This window comes from Helicoverpa zea, chromosome 16, assembly GCF_022581195.2.
Source record: "Helicoverpa zea isolate HzStark_Cry1AcR chromosome 16, ilHelZeax1.1, whole genome shotgun sequence".
In the NCBI taxonomy this organism is placed as follows: domain Eukaryota; kingdom Metazoa; phylum Arthropoda; class Insecta; order Lepidoptera; family Noctuidae; genus Helicoverpa; species Helicoverpa zea.
This window is the reverse complement of record NC_061467.1, coordinates 5,581,675-5,595,889: the sequence shown is the minus strand read 5'-3', so window position 1 is coordinate 5,595,889 and position 14,215 is coordinate 5,581,675. Positions and strand designations below refer to the sequence as shown.

Here is a 14,215-nt window from a genome sequence, read left to right as displayed (position 1 = left end):
TTCAACGTAAAACAATATTGGGCATATTCACTTAGATATGTATTTACATTGTGTATGTACAAACAATATATTGTACTGTATCGAACTAGTAACACTTTAGCTTCGAATGACAGTTGAGGGAGATGGATAGCAGGGGCTGAGCCTGAAAATACGTTTCCCATAGTGAAAATGGTTTCGGAACTGCCGAAACTTGACTATTCTGGAACATACTAAATGTATTGCCTATTTTCTTTATTTTCAGTGAAATGTTGTACTTCATTGGAGTGTAAGGGAGTATGGAGGGATCATCACACTTAGGTAAGTCTTACTAGTGTTTTTTCAGACATTAGACTAAGAGTTTTTCGTGTAAATTCCTTAACATTATAACAGAAATGCTTAAACAAACAAATCACAAAAGTACCATATTTATTTACCACTTAAACATCAATCACATTTCCTGCTCAACTTCGGTTTATTTTCCCCATTTAATTGTATTTAGGTACTGTAAAAATAGCAAGCCCAGACGCTTTTTCACAAGAAGTCTGAAGTATAATGTTATTTATAGCGGCTAAGACAGTTTATAACTCTTAGATATTATTTGTAACGCCCACGTACTCACTGACTGGCAATATAGTACTGTTCATGTCTGTCTGTCCTCCTATTTTATTGCAGGGGCAGATTCTACAAGATGGGAGGCTATTTAATTTATAACTTGATATTAGGCCTAGTGGGTAAAGGACCAACCTCAAGTATGAGGGCGCGGGTTCGATCCCAGGTCAGGCAAGTACCAATGCAAGTTTTCTAAGTTTGTATGTACTTTCTAAGTATATCTTAGACACCATTGGCTGTGTTTCGGATGGCACGTTAAACTGTAGGTCCCGGCTGTCATTGAACATCAACAGCCAGTAAGTCTGACACCAGTCTAACCAAGGGGTATCGGGTTGCCCGGGTAACTGGGTTGAGGAGGTCAGATAGGCAGTCGCTTCTTGTAAAGCACTGGTACTCAGCTGAATCCGGTTAGACTGGAAGCCGACCCCAACATGATTGGAAAAAAGGCTCGGAGGAGGAGGAGGATATTAGGCCGCCTTTACACTTGTTAGTTTAGCCACGTAAATAGGCTATGCTAAATTTGAAGGTATAGAACCCCTTTGTAAGTCATACATTGTGATATCTTTAGAACTACTTACAACTTTAGGGAGTTACTTACGTAATTTTTACGGACGTTACTTACATATTTTTTACAGGCGTTACTTACGTAATTTTTACGGATGTTACTTACGTCCTTTCTATGGATCTAACTCACTCATTTTTTACGGAAGCAACTTACAAGTGTAAAGGCGGGGTTACGTGTGTTTATTTAGGTACTTGCATCTTAAAGGTCTAATTTCTTACGTCAGGAAAATTGTCGCTATCGCATTAAGAATATTTTAGGTGTGCCTCTTAATTAGGGCAATGAGCGGTTTATTACTACTAGTAAATCAAGTTATACCTACTCGTTATAAAAACGTAATGTATATTTAGCAGTTATTGCCTAATCTAGGTAATTTGAATAATTTTGTACGTAGGTATACAAAAAGCTTTTTCTTAATGTCAAATGCGAATAACTGGCAAGGCTGTGTTGAGTATAATGATTTTTAAACAAATAAGTAAGGCCTGCCTGGCTTTGTGCAAGTTTCACTAATACCTTGGTTTGTGTACTTAGGGCCCCGCCTACTCATGAAATCATCTTGTTAATGGTAATCAGAAGCTGTCCCACAAACCTGCGTAGGTAATGTAATTCATTAAGTATCAGAGAGCCAATTAAACAGACAAGTAACGACATGTTGCTTTGACCCGCCCCCGGCCGCCGCCATAACAAAATTTGCAAATTTTCCTCTAAGGGATTTCCAACTCTTTCAATTTACACCAATTAGTGAAAACACGTGGCTTATTATCTTAAGATTAACACTAATTAAGACCCTACGGAGCTCGGCAGAGACCTCAAAGTGAGAGCTTTCCTTTGAAAACATTGCTACTTAATTAAAGCTCATGCTGTTAAACGTTAAAATTATATTTATAAAATGTTTATTTAAGAATTTATGCTCCGGGTTGCATTTGTTTGAAACGGGAGCCGTCTGTGTACTTTCCTGCGATGCACGTGTTTTCAGCAAAACTTGCTGAGAGATTTACGTGTCTAATTATTAAATATTTCGTTACCAACTTTATTCTTGAAAAAGCAAATAGCTTTGAAAAAAAGGAAGACAAGTTTTAATGAGTGTTACATTTCTTAGAAATGTAAGAGAGAACTTTTACAATGGAATACCTTCATTGTCTTTGGAAAAAGTAATTTCATTGTTAAAGATTTATTATTGGATTTTATGTGCTGTTGAGTATGTAAGGATGATACAAATATAGGACTAAAGTTCAGAGAACCGTTGCCAAAAACATAATGAGATCTGTTTATACGCATAACTAATGGTATTATCAAAGGGTTCGATAAAACACAAGACCGTAATCAATCGTGTTCACTGACCCGTTAGTTAATTTAATTAATGATTGTGCTTTATGCCCTGATCTAAATATGGTATTAATTCGGGTAATGTGCATTGTCACATCTGATTACTTAAGTTGTTCTTTGTGAGATTCTATCTAAATGCCGACCGTTTTAGGGAGGAAAATGTGTGTATTTACTGTTTATTTTTCCACTTAAGTTATATAGAAACTACAGTATTCTTTGAGAATAGAAAAGCGTGCTGTCACAACTTTTATACACTAGTGCTACGAGCTGAAATTCAGTGCAATACTGTAGCGAGTTCGAGGTCAACACACCTTTATAAAGAAATATGCAGAGTAATAAGAATGTCTAAGTAGAAACGAGATTTCTTTAAGTTACAATAATTTGTTCTGGGTGTCGTATTATTGTGAAAGTGTTGAATTGCGAGGGGCATTGACCTGAAGTCCAGATTTTATTAGAAATAGTTTTTTACTTCTAAGTCAATCCTGACACATTAATTTGAATCGGTTTCAATATTTATGTGGAACACCAATAATCTCATCGCTGTCATCAATATTTATGTTAAAAATGTAATTACCTAATTTTAAGTTAAAGGAAGACATCAATAACAAAATGTGAAATGTAAATATATAATTCCGGAATTAAAATAGGGAAATGTGGACCGCATCGGGACCGCGCTTGGAAAACATAACCAACTGGAAACGCCCTCGTCATGATTTTCCCTCTGCGAAAGTTACAGGAGCGCCGGTCATACTCGTGTGTACAGTCAACTCAGTGATAACAGTATTACAGGACAATCGTACTTATTACTATTGAGTTAAGGTGCATGACAGTTACAACTGATGTGCAGTCTACCGTACGCGTGTAAAGGACAATGCCAGGGTCTGGGCTCATAGTTTGCCCAGCAGTGGGAGTAGTTCCAGAGGGTTCCTTAGTGCACTCTGAACACGTAATGCAAATATTTTTGAAATCGCTCCCTGGGGTCCCGAGGAAAACCAGTTCAAATATTCTCCATGAAGAGTCACTTGACAAGGCCTGAGCCATTTGCCCAGTAGTAAGAGTGTTTGGAATTGGTTCTTTACTTCACTCTTAACACGAAATTAAAATATTTTTGAAATCGGTCCCAGGGGTCCCGAGAAAAACTGGTTCAAATGTTCTCCTTAGATATTCACTTAACAAAGTCTTTGGCATTTGCCCAGTAGTGGGAGTGGTCAAAATAGGTTCTTTACTACACTCTTAACATGAAATCCAAATATTTTTGAAATCGGTCCCTGGGGTCCGGAGAAAAACCGGTTCTAATATTCCACATGAACTGTCGCTTTACAACGCCTATGTCATTTGCCCAGTAGTGGGAGTGATTGAAATAGGTTCCTTACTTCACTCTTAACATGAAATTAAAATATTTTTATAATCGGTCCCAGGGGTCCCGAGAAAAACCGGTTCAAATGTTCTCCTTAGATAGTCACTTAACAAAATCTTTGGCATTTGCCCAGTAGTGGGAGTGATTGAAATAGGTTCCTTACTTCACTCTTAACATGAAATTAAAATATTTTTATAATCGGTCCCAGGGGTCCCGAGAAAAACCGGTTCAAATGTTCTCCTTAGATAGTCACTTAACAAAGTCTTTGGCATTTGCCCAGTAGTGGGAGTGATTGAAATAGGTTCCTTACTTCACTCTTAACATGAAATTAAAATATTTTTATAATCGGTCCCAGGGGTCCCGAGAAAAACCGGTTCAAATGTTCTCCTTAGATAGTCACTTAACAAAGTCTTTGGCATTTGCCCAGTAGTGGGAGTGGTTAAAGTAAATTCTTTACTTCACTTTTAACATGAAATTAAAATATTTTTGAAATCGGTCCCTGGGGTCCGGGTGAAAAACCGGTTCTTATATTCCACATGAACAATCGCTTCACAAAGCCTGTGCCATTTGCCCAGTAGTGGGAGTGATTGAAATAGATTCTTTACTTCACTCTAAACATGAAATCAAAATATTTTTGAAATCGGTCCCAGGGGTCCCGAGAGATTAATCTGATAAGACTTTTCTGCCAAATAAGTCTTAGGATCTCGCTGTCAGGATCCAGTGCTGGAAAATGTTGGAATGGGTTTTTTTTACTGTGATTTTCAAATAAATTCTAAAAGCGTTGGATTCTAATAAGAACTGACAATGATTTTCTGAAAAAAAAGGCAATTACCGCAATATTTTTGAATTTACGGTTTAAATCTACAAGGTGCCTGCGCAATAAGCTATCTTCTAGAAAAATCTTATCAAGAGGAATAAAATAAGCTCGAACATGAGGTAGTTAGTAGATACCGTTGAGGAGTTCCCTCGTCTCTCTGTCGTCTCCATTGTCAGGTCAGATCTTAACCTTTACAGTTTTGTGGTGTCTGACACATATACCCGAATGACAAGGTTTTACTCGATATGTGTCTACAATTTTTCGAGAGTCGCTCCCGATTTTTTTAGAGGTTCCATCACCAGACCCTGGGCCGGATGACAAATGAACCATTGAGGAAGTAAGCCCTTACAAACAATAAAATAATTGTTGAAATCGATTGGTAAACGACGGAGTTATGCACGTACAAACGTAAAAAGAATACAAATGAATTAAGAACCTCCTCCATTTTTGGAAGTCGGTTAACAAAAAGTAGTCGTGTACAATACCTCGTATTTGTCAATGAATATAATTCATTTCAATTAAGGTAATAAAAGTGGAATAGTTAAGAGTTCGTAAGCTTATTTTTATGTAATATTGAATAAGAGTCAAACCAGTTTTTCTCAGGACTCCCGGGATAGATTTCGAAATGCTTTGGTCTGGGACCTAATATAAGCCTATGGAACATAATACACTATGCAGTTACTGTGGGCAACACTTGAGCCCAACTTCCATACAAAGATTAGCATTGTCCTTTATACTTACTTGTGTTTGACAATTTTGTCGCGATCAGGCGTCTGACATCTGACCGAAAATGGATAGGTATGTAAGCTAGCACTATTTTTTCTTGTCTTACCTGCAGGATTTTTTCTAATTTGGCAAACTTTTTGTTAATCCAAGGATTTGTAGTCATGGTAGATCCAGTTTGTTTTGTGTTCTAAGAGATCGCGTCACTTGTCTGCATTAGCTCGGAATAATCAGATTAGAGATGTAATTTCCTGTGTCGATGACGATTGAGCCGTCATCGTCATTGCCAACATAACAAAACGTTTCAATTATAAGTTGATGCATAGGAATACTGCAGATTACGACTTAGATTTGCTGTTTGAAGGAAATTGAATAAGTAAATAAGTGGAAAGTTTACGATTAGGTAAATGTTATGCTTCGGGAAATACCTTTTTGTTTACAAGCACACCTTTTTAGATAAGTGTTGTTCAATGGCACCTACCTACGAGCTGTTCCTATGTACTATCTACATATCTAAACAACGTATGTAATAAGTAAACAGTAGGCCTCATTTCTGTCAAGGACAAAGACTAATGTCAAATAGTTTCCAACTACATCGACCATCTTTCGACAAATAGAAAAAATCCTCTTACATCACTACTTAACTGTCCAATAAAATCTGTAGACAACCCTTCGAAATGTGTTCAATATATCTTCATTTCCCGCCGGCTTCCTCAGTCAACAGGCTGCGATACACCTGAGGGCCAATTGTTTCGCAAATTATTCACATCACTCTTGCACCCGGGCTGACCCGCTCGTAAGCAACTCGGGTCCCTTTCAATTACGTGGTCACGTGTTTAATTCGGCTAATGATACCATTTCGTGACTACTATTCGAGTTTACTATGCCATTCGAGGTTCCGAGGTGTTAAATGGAACTTACATGTTCCACGCACGTGATATCATCTCCTACACAGTTTGTAGTAGTTACCCGTGATGTCGATGCGGACCGTTGCTATTAATATGTCACAGGCGCTTATTTGTTGGCATATTCTGGCTTCTCTTTGATAAGGGTACCTAATTCTAAATTGTGTTAGTGTCAGTTTAATAAAATAAAATGTTTTGGAATATTTTGTATTGTGAATATAAATACAGCTCTAAATATCACTGAGACAACTAGACAAGAGTGAACTGGCTCTTTTAAATGTCATAGCGTCGGTTCATGAGATTAAAGAGTAGGTAATATATTCCCTACACGCACTTTATAATTTTAATATTTATCGTACACTTCGCGGAAATACCTAATTTTAATGTCAACCCGTGTATTAATTAAATTATACGGTGCCTTCAGTAGCAACTTAGTCAAACATTATGCGAGGTCCTAACACCATAATTTAGGTGTCCCATGTGAATTAAAAGTAAATTGGAGGTGAGAAGAGGACTATGTGATCCTTTACGGTGTTATTCTGAATAGCTGAAAGGAATTACGTCCTAGCCAATTTATGAACAACGACACTGTTAGTGTATGAACATGAGAATGTGAATGTGTAAAGAATTAATTCATTGATTTGATATCAAAAGTAGGAAAATCGATTTAAAAATGAATTTAAACTTTAAAAAATCGCAAAATAACATTGACAAAGGTTTCGTAGGGTTCGAGACCAAGATTTGGTTCGATGTTCGGTTAGTGCTGGGATGTTTAATTTCTATTACATTATTATCTAGAGTAGGTATAGATAAATGATGTAGGCGTAATATAAAGTACATGAATTTATTTTCTAGAGCTTTGAAACTCTATGAATGAATAACATTTAGTTAGTTTGGACATTTACAAGGCACAATTGGCTGTAGCTATTGCAATTTAACATTGATTTGTCTAGGGATTCCCAATAATTCGCTCCCTATTGCTGATTATGTATTAATGCAGACAGGTCGCGGCGTTGAATATTATATTTACATTATATATATATATCTATATAGTATGTACCAGATTCTTGTTACATTATTTACTTAAAATATCTCTTCTCTCTCACGTAGAGTTAAATATATATCTGAGTATTTCTATCAAGAAAAACTGAACGTTTTTAACAGAAACTCTCTTCATATTGAATTAATCAGAAAGAGATTTTTGCCTCGTGAGACTTGGTGAGTCTCACGAGGCAAAAACAAAAGAAAAATAATTAGTCCTCCGTTTATTTATAACAGTTTTGGCTCGTTTTAACCTACCGTACATTTATACACGGTTTATCTAGATTTCGACCTATATCAGAGCAAGCATTTATTTTCGTGTCGAGCCTAAACTTGATGGATTAGGGTGATTGAGGTACCTTCCGTTAGATTACAACCCCTAGCGGCCTAGATACAAAAACCTGCCAACCGTTGTCGTCGGTCGAAGGATTTTTTAACACAATTTTATAGAAAAATACGTGTATATTTTTCTTAGCTATTAGCTGGTAGAAGATGTAAGGATTAGATTAATTCTTGTATAGATACACCAAGATTAAATTTTAAGAATTGTCGCGGACGATGTCGCGACGACCGCTAGTGTATGTATAATAAAACGGGATCGGATTCCCGCATGGAAACAAAGCTCACAGTTAGCTTAGCTGCTTTATGTAATGCAATTATAGTAGCAATATACAGGGCGCACCCTATACTATGCAGTCGCCAGTCTTCGCAGACTAACTTGTTAACTCAACCACTTCGGCTTTACTCGGCTAACTTCGGCTATATTCGTGTATTGGTAATCCAATCTATGCGTTTATTATTATCTGCAAACATATAGTTGCATATAGGCAGTTAGTTGGTAATCATTTAGTATGAATTAGAATTAATTTTAGAATAGAATCGATTAGAGAGAAATAATGGTTAAATGGCGATAGTTAGACTGTAAGGTTAGACAAAAAGTAATAAAAGTGTCGTATTCAAAGAATTACCTTTTTCGTTGACTCTACCGGTATAATTCGGCATAATCGCAGGAAAGTTGCCATAAAAATCTAGAACATTCGTCGTAAAAAAGTGTTAGGTATGACGGAGCAGGGAGACACGTACGTGTATTCAAACGGCGAGTCAGTGACATACTGATTTATTGAACGAACGTCTCTGTCGCACGCGCGCCAACACACACAGGTGTTGTACACTCACATATACAACAATCCCTTCCCCACAAAATCCCTTAATCAAAAAAATGGCTTATAATTAACAGGCCTAACGCGGCGTTTGGATCTTTGCTTTTGCTGGTCAGGTTCTAAAACATTCTCACTACTTTCCACTGTGTCAGGTGGTGCTGGTGGGTCGAGATTCATTAATCTAGGATGATCTGGTGTAGACTGCGACTGTGAGGCTAATGGCACAACACTAGTACCTTCCCTTTCTCCAATATGAGCCTCTTCCGCAGATGTTGGTGATTGTGGGCCTACGGGAACTATAGTCTCTCCCGATGCGCCTGTAGGTTCCGGCTGCGGCAATAAGCTGCTGTCGTCTGTTTCTATGTCCGAGTGCCAATCATTTGTTTTGTTTGGTACCTCATCATCGCCTTCAGCTCGAAACCGTCTGATCTGGTCGATGTGTCGAATAACCCTGCAGTTTAGTTCCGATATATACACCGAATACATGACATTCCCAATCTCTTCCTTAATTATGCCTTGAACCCAACAATATTTGTCGTTTCCTAAAAATCGCTTAATCCAAACAACCTCATTTATCTTAAATTTTGGTCTTTTCCTTCCTCCCTTATGATTACTCTGTAAGGACTGATTTTTCCTTACGGTCAACGAAAGATCAGTGGATGTCGAAGCGACTTGCAAGGGATTAATCAAGTCCAAACGTGAACGCAAAGGTCGACCATACAACACTTCCGCCGGAGATTTACCTGTGGTACTATTTTTGGAGTTTCTATAATCAAATAAAAACTTAGCAATTTTTTCTTGAAGAGGTATTTTAGTGTTACCTTGCAAAATTATGGTTTTTAAACCTTTCTTTATTATTTTTACGAAACTTTCGGCTTGGCCGTTACTTGACGGATGATATGCCGGCGATAATACATGTTGAATACCGTTTATATTGCAAAAATTTACAAACTCCCTAGACGTGAAGGAAGTGCCATTGTCCGTCACCAACGTGTGCGGCACCCCTGTTCTAGACATAAAATCACATAATTTACTTATGACGGTTTTTGATCCATATGATGTTGTACTAACAGTGTAACATTCGACCCACTTGGAAAATGCATCAACTATAACTAAAAACATCTGGTTATGAAACGGTCCAAGAAAATCCAAATGAATTCTATAGAATGCATGCGGCGGATACGGCCACGGCGAGGGAGGCGCGCGGGGAGGCGCGGGTCGTAGTTGCGCGCACACGCTACACGCGGCTGCCAACCGCTCGAGCGCCGCGTCGATTCCCGGAAACCACAATCTTTCGCGCGCGATTGCCTTCATTTTTACTACCCCGAAGTGTGAACCGTGTAATTCCCACAATAAACAGTATATAATTTCGGCCAAGATATTTCAAGTTTTATATTTTAGCACCGAAGGGCGGGGGTTATAAATTATATAAGAATTACGAGGTTTCGAGAATCTTATCAGTGTAGCCTTTAATTCAAGTAATGGTTACATTAAAAAATAGGTACGTCCGCTAATCCGGTTTTCGTTAAAGTTAGGACAAAATTTTGTATAGAAGTTTCAATTCAGTGATACCCAGTGGTAAAATAGAATCAACTCACCAATTACATTAGCCAAATTGTATTTCAATGAAGATATGAAAGCTTCAGTCGCCGCAATAAAATGAATTTAATTTCTTTGAGTGAGCCCGCAGCCATAATTTTTTGCCGTGTTTATTTATTAGAAGTAAAGTATACATCATATCATTTTAAAGATCCGTTTCTGATTAAAGATTAGGTATTTAGCATTTAATAAGAGATCACCTTTTTAATTCTGATTCGGTGATCGTTAAATTGGCTACTTAGAAATGAAGAATTATGTTGTTAAGATATTAAACAAATTGCGCGATATTTAAAACATTGTTTTCCTCCCTTCGTTTGAAAAAAAACCTAAAGGCCCAGTAAGTAATTCAAAACTTATACAAGTTTTTAACTGAGATAAAATTTAAAAACAAGTTCGTAGAAGTTCAATTGTAAGTGCTTATACTCGTATGTATTTATTTATCAAGAATCAATTCAAAGCAACCGCTTCACTTAACTTGAGGATGTAAAACAGAAAAATTGTGCACATTTCTGCGTAACATTTTGTTTTATCAGAAGGTGAGGGGTAGCTCCTCACGGGGGTACGTTTTATCTCTTCCACTACATGGCCCGCCCCAAGGGTGTTTGTTTCTCGCGATTGATACGTATTATGTGACATCTAGTTGAGCGAACTCGCGCAATGGGGAAATCAAAAGGAATCCTGTTTGTATTACGATATATCTAATGCAATTACGAATATCCACTGTCTAATCTTTGGTTGGATTTAATTTGATGTTTGTTGATTATTTGTATTTGGTTTTTGTATTGAATTGTTTATATGTCTGTCAATAATCGTTTTGTAAGCTGTTTCAGAGAAAGTCATGGTATTATTTAATAAATAAACGAGACCCTCTGTCAGAGCATGTCTATTGTAGAATTATTTAACGACGTAGAATATTTTATTGCTACCATATTTTTCGTGAAAGGTAAAAAGTTGTCATGTAATGATACATGACAAGGTTAAAGTTGTTAGTCAACCACACAAAGCCCAAAATATATTTATGTCATCGATATTTTCTTACAATTTCCCTTCATAAACATCAACTCTTTCGTATTTTAATCCGACCCTCGGAAATGCGGCAATATTTATCACGCCGGTATTAAATAAGGGTAATAATGGAATAACAAATGCGTTGCCGTCGGCCGACACGACAATGCCTCGTATATATCTTGTGGTAGCTCTAGAAATATTTCTTGAAAACTTTTCAAAAGAAATACATGGTGTTACGTACCTAGGTATACGTACAAAATTATATGTATGGCTATTGTTATGACGTCTTCGGTCTGCTGGGTTTAAGTGCTCGGTTATGGCCGGTCGACCGAGGAACTATGAATTTCCCGAAGCACAGGTCAACTTGGGTCGTATGTCAGAATTATGAGAATTTGTTTTGTGGAAATAGCGGGTATCTGCGACAAATATGATGATAAGTAGATAGATATTTTCTTATTAGTGGTTCCTCTTGATCTGGTTTACTTTTTCAACAAAGGTTGAGGTCATAGCCGCAAGCTGAGAGCTAAGGCCGACGTATTGGCATTTTGAGGGAGGCCTTTAATTAGTACTGACCTATTATCGGCTGCGATAACGACTGGGTGGAATAAAAATGCTAACTCTTGAACCACAAAAGATGTAGTCTTGTAAAAGGGATTTGGGTCAATAAGTATTTGAATTGAAAAGTAATCCATACTTAAGTATTTGGATTTGCTTTGGATTTTTAAACTTAGCCTCTTGGTTTTAGTAAGAGTGGAGTTATACGCTCCTGTCTCTAAGTATCTATCTAGTATATATATTTCAGCATGAGGATAATAACAATCTATATTGTACATATAATAAATCTGTAAAAAACTGTGTCTGTACATTGAATATATTAAAAAAATAATAATTGGGTGGGGTTTAGAAACAGTAATGGAGCACAAATCCAAAAAAAAATTCTGTCTGTATGTCTGTATGTCTGTTTGTTTGTACACGCTAATCTTCCGAACTACTGAACGGATTTCAATGATTTTTTCTTTGTTGTATCAGTATTAAGCCCTGTCAACATTTGGCTATAATTTATCTTCGAAACTTGAAGACCTGATGCAGAACTCCAACAGACCAATAAAACTATAAGAGATACAAATATGGTGCCGTGGCAAAAATTGTTTCATTTGATGAGCATTTTCAGACGACCTAATAAATTTTAAGATCTGGAACACCTGATGTGGAACCCCAAGAGCCCAGCTTCTCTGTACCATATACAGGTATGACGTTTTAGCAAAAGTTGTTCAATTTGATAAGCACTTTCTATTGACTTATACAAATTGAAGATCTAAAACATCTGATGTGGAACTCCACTGGCCCAGCTAGACTATAGCATATAGAGGTATGACGTTTTAGCAAAAGTTGTTCAATCTGATAAGCACTCTCTGTTGACTTATAAAAATTGAAGATGTAAAACACCTGATGTGGAACTCCAGGAGCCCTGCTAGACTATATGAAGCATATGAAGATATGACGTTTTAGCAAAAGTGGTTCAATCTGATAAGCACTCTCTATTGACGCATTTTTCTTTTCTCTCTCACACAAACAAATAATAACGAAGATACAACAACGCTTGAATTTCGTGTTAAGTCACTGCTTAGTACAAATTTTACATACCTAGACGTGGCGTCACGAGCGAGTGAGAGAGAGTGGGGACTCTCTAACTTTGTTGCGTTATATCTCATTATTATTTTGTATGTCTCTTCCAGACCTCGGGACTACAGAGTTCCGAATTTTTGGGAGGCAAACGTGGGGCCGAAGCCAACACGCTGAAGTCCTTTTGAGACAACTTTAATGAAATGGTGACACAAAACCGACGATTATCCCTTTATACACTATAGAAATGAATCCAAGGACAATCCCCGGTGGACGTCGTTAAAAAAAAGACAATCCCCGGTTCTGTGCTAAACTATTGCTAACTATGGAGGAAAACTACTTGGGCTATTGTGATGGGATGTTAGTGGATGACAATGTATTAGGTACATGTAAAAACGGCAGGTGGAGACTCGCCACCTCACTTACTGGGCCCCCGGGAACCAGTCACTGAATAGCAACAAGAGGGCAACAGGGACATGAGCGGCTGAAGGGTGAGGATACCTCGGCGGACTTTAAACGCAGATTACGCGCTCCCTGTGCTTACCATGAGGCACCTACCCTCCGAGCAAGGCTACTAATCCTGCTCTAGCGACGGCTCCACTCTGGACGGCCAAGCCAAGCCAGAGGCGTGAGACCTACCCCCGTCATGGTTCACTCCGACCGGCCGGAGATGGGGGACAGTATACACTCCCTGGAGAACTCAGTATATATAGCCCCGCGGGGTCGCTACTCCCCGTCATCAGCCTCAGATGTCCTGCGGTGCCTATATCTCATTATTATTGTCGTTATTATCTCAAGAGCCTTTGTCCCAATTATGTTAGGGTCGACTTCCAGTCACGATGCAACTGAGTACCAGTGTTTTACAAGGAGCGACTGCCTATCTGACCTCCACAACCCGGTTACCCGCTCAACCCAACACCCCTTGGTAAGACTTACTGGATTCTGACTACCCATAACGACTGCCAAGAATGGAATGTTCAATGACAGTCGGAACCTACAGTTTAACATCCCCTCCAAATAACGGTCATTGGTATCCAAAATATACGTAGAAAGTACATACGAACTTAGAAAAGTTGCATTGGCAGGCACTTGCCAGACCTGGAATCAAAGACGCACGCTCATACTTAAGAGATTGGTTCTCTACCCACTAAACCACCACGAATTCCACTAAGTCACCACGACTTTGTCATCTATTTAATGTTTTTTTACGTAATATTTTTGCCACACACAACTTAAATGCGGACTAATTAGAATCACTACTTTTATCCCTATGTTCACGTCTATTGCGACTATTCAGATCTTTGATTTTGCTGACCCCGTAGTCGCTGGCTTAAGGGTCAGGATCCGCGTACGAAGTCGCGGGCAGAAGCTAGTATTGAATATAGCAGGTAATTCAGGAAGTAATTATTTACGTTATATTTCTTTCAATATTTTCCTTTTAAGAATAGATGTTTTATGGCGAGATTCCATCAAAATTGTTCGCACACATTTTATTTGCGAAAAAAA

The 14,215-nt window shown here is 37.9% G+C and overlaps 1 protein-coding gene across 2 annotated transcripts in view; it reads left to right on the top strand.

Annotated features, from left to right (window-relative positions):
• Positions 1–229: 229 nt before the first annotated feature.
• LOC124637851 (serine--pyruvate aminotransferase, mitochondrial-like) overlaps positions 230–14,215 on the top strand; it is a 214,403-nt gene continuing 200,417 nt past the window's right edge. Inside the window, exon 1 of one of the 2 annotated variants that reach the window (XM_047174560.1) lies at positions 230–297. The gene's annotated coding sequence lies outside the window, so the exon portion shown is untranslated. The remainder of the gene's footprint in view (positions 298–14,215) is intronic. The other variant, XM_047174561.1, reaches the window with a different exon arrangement.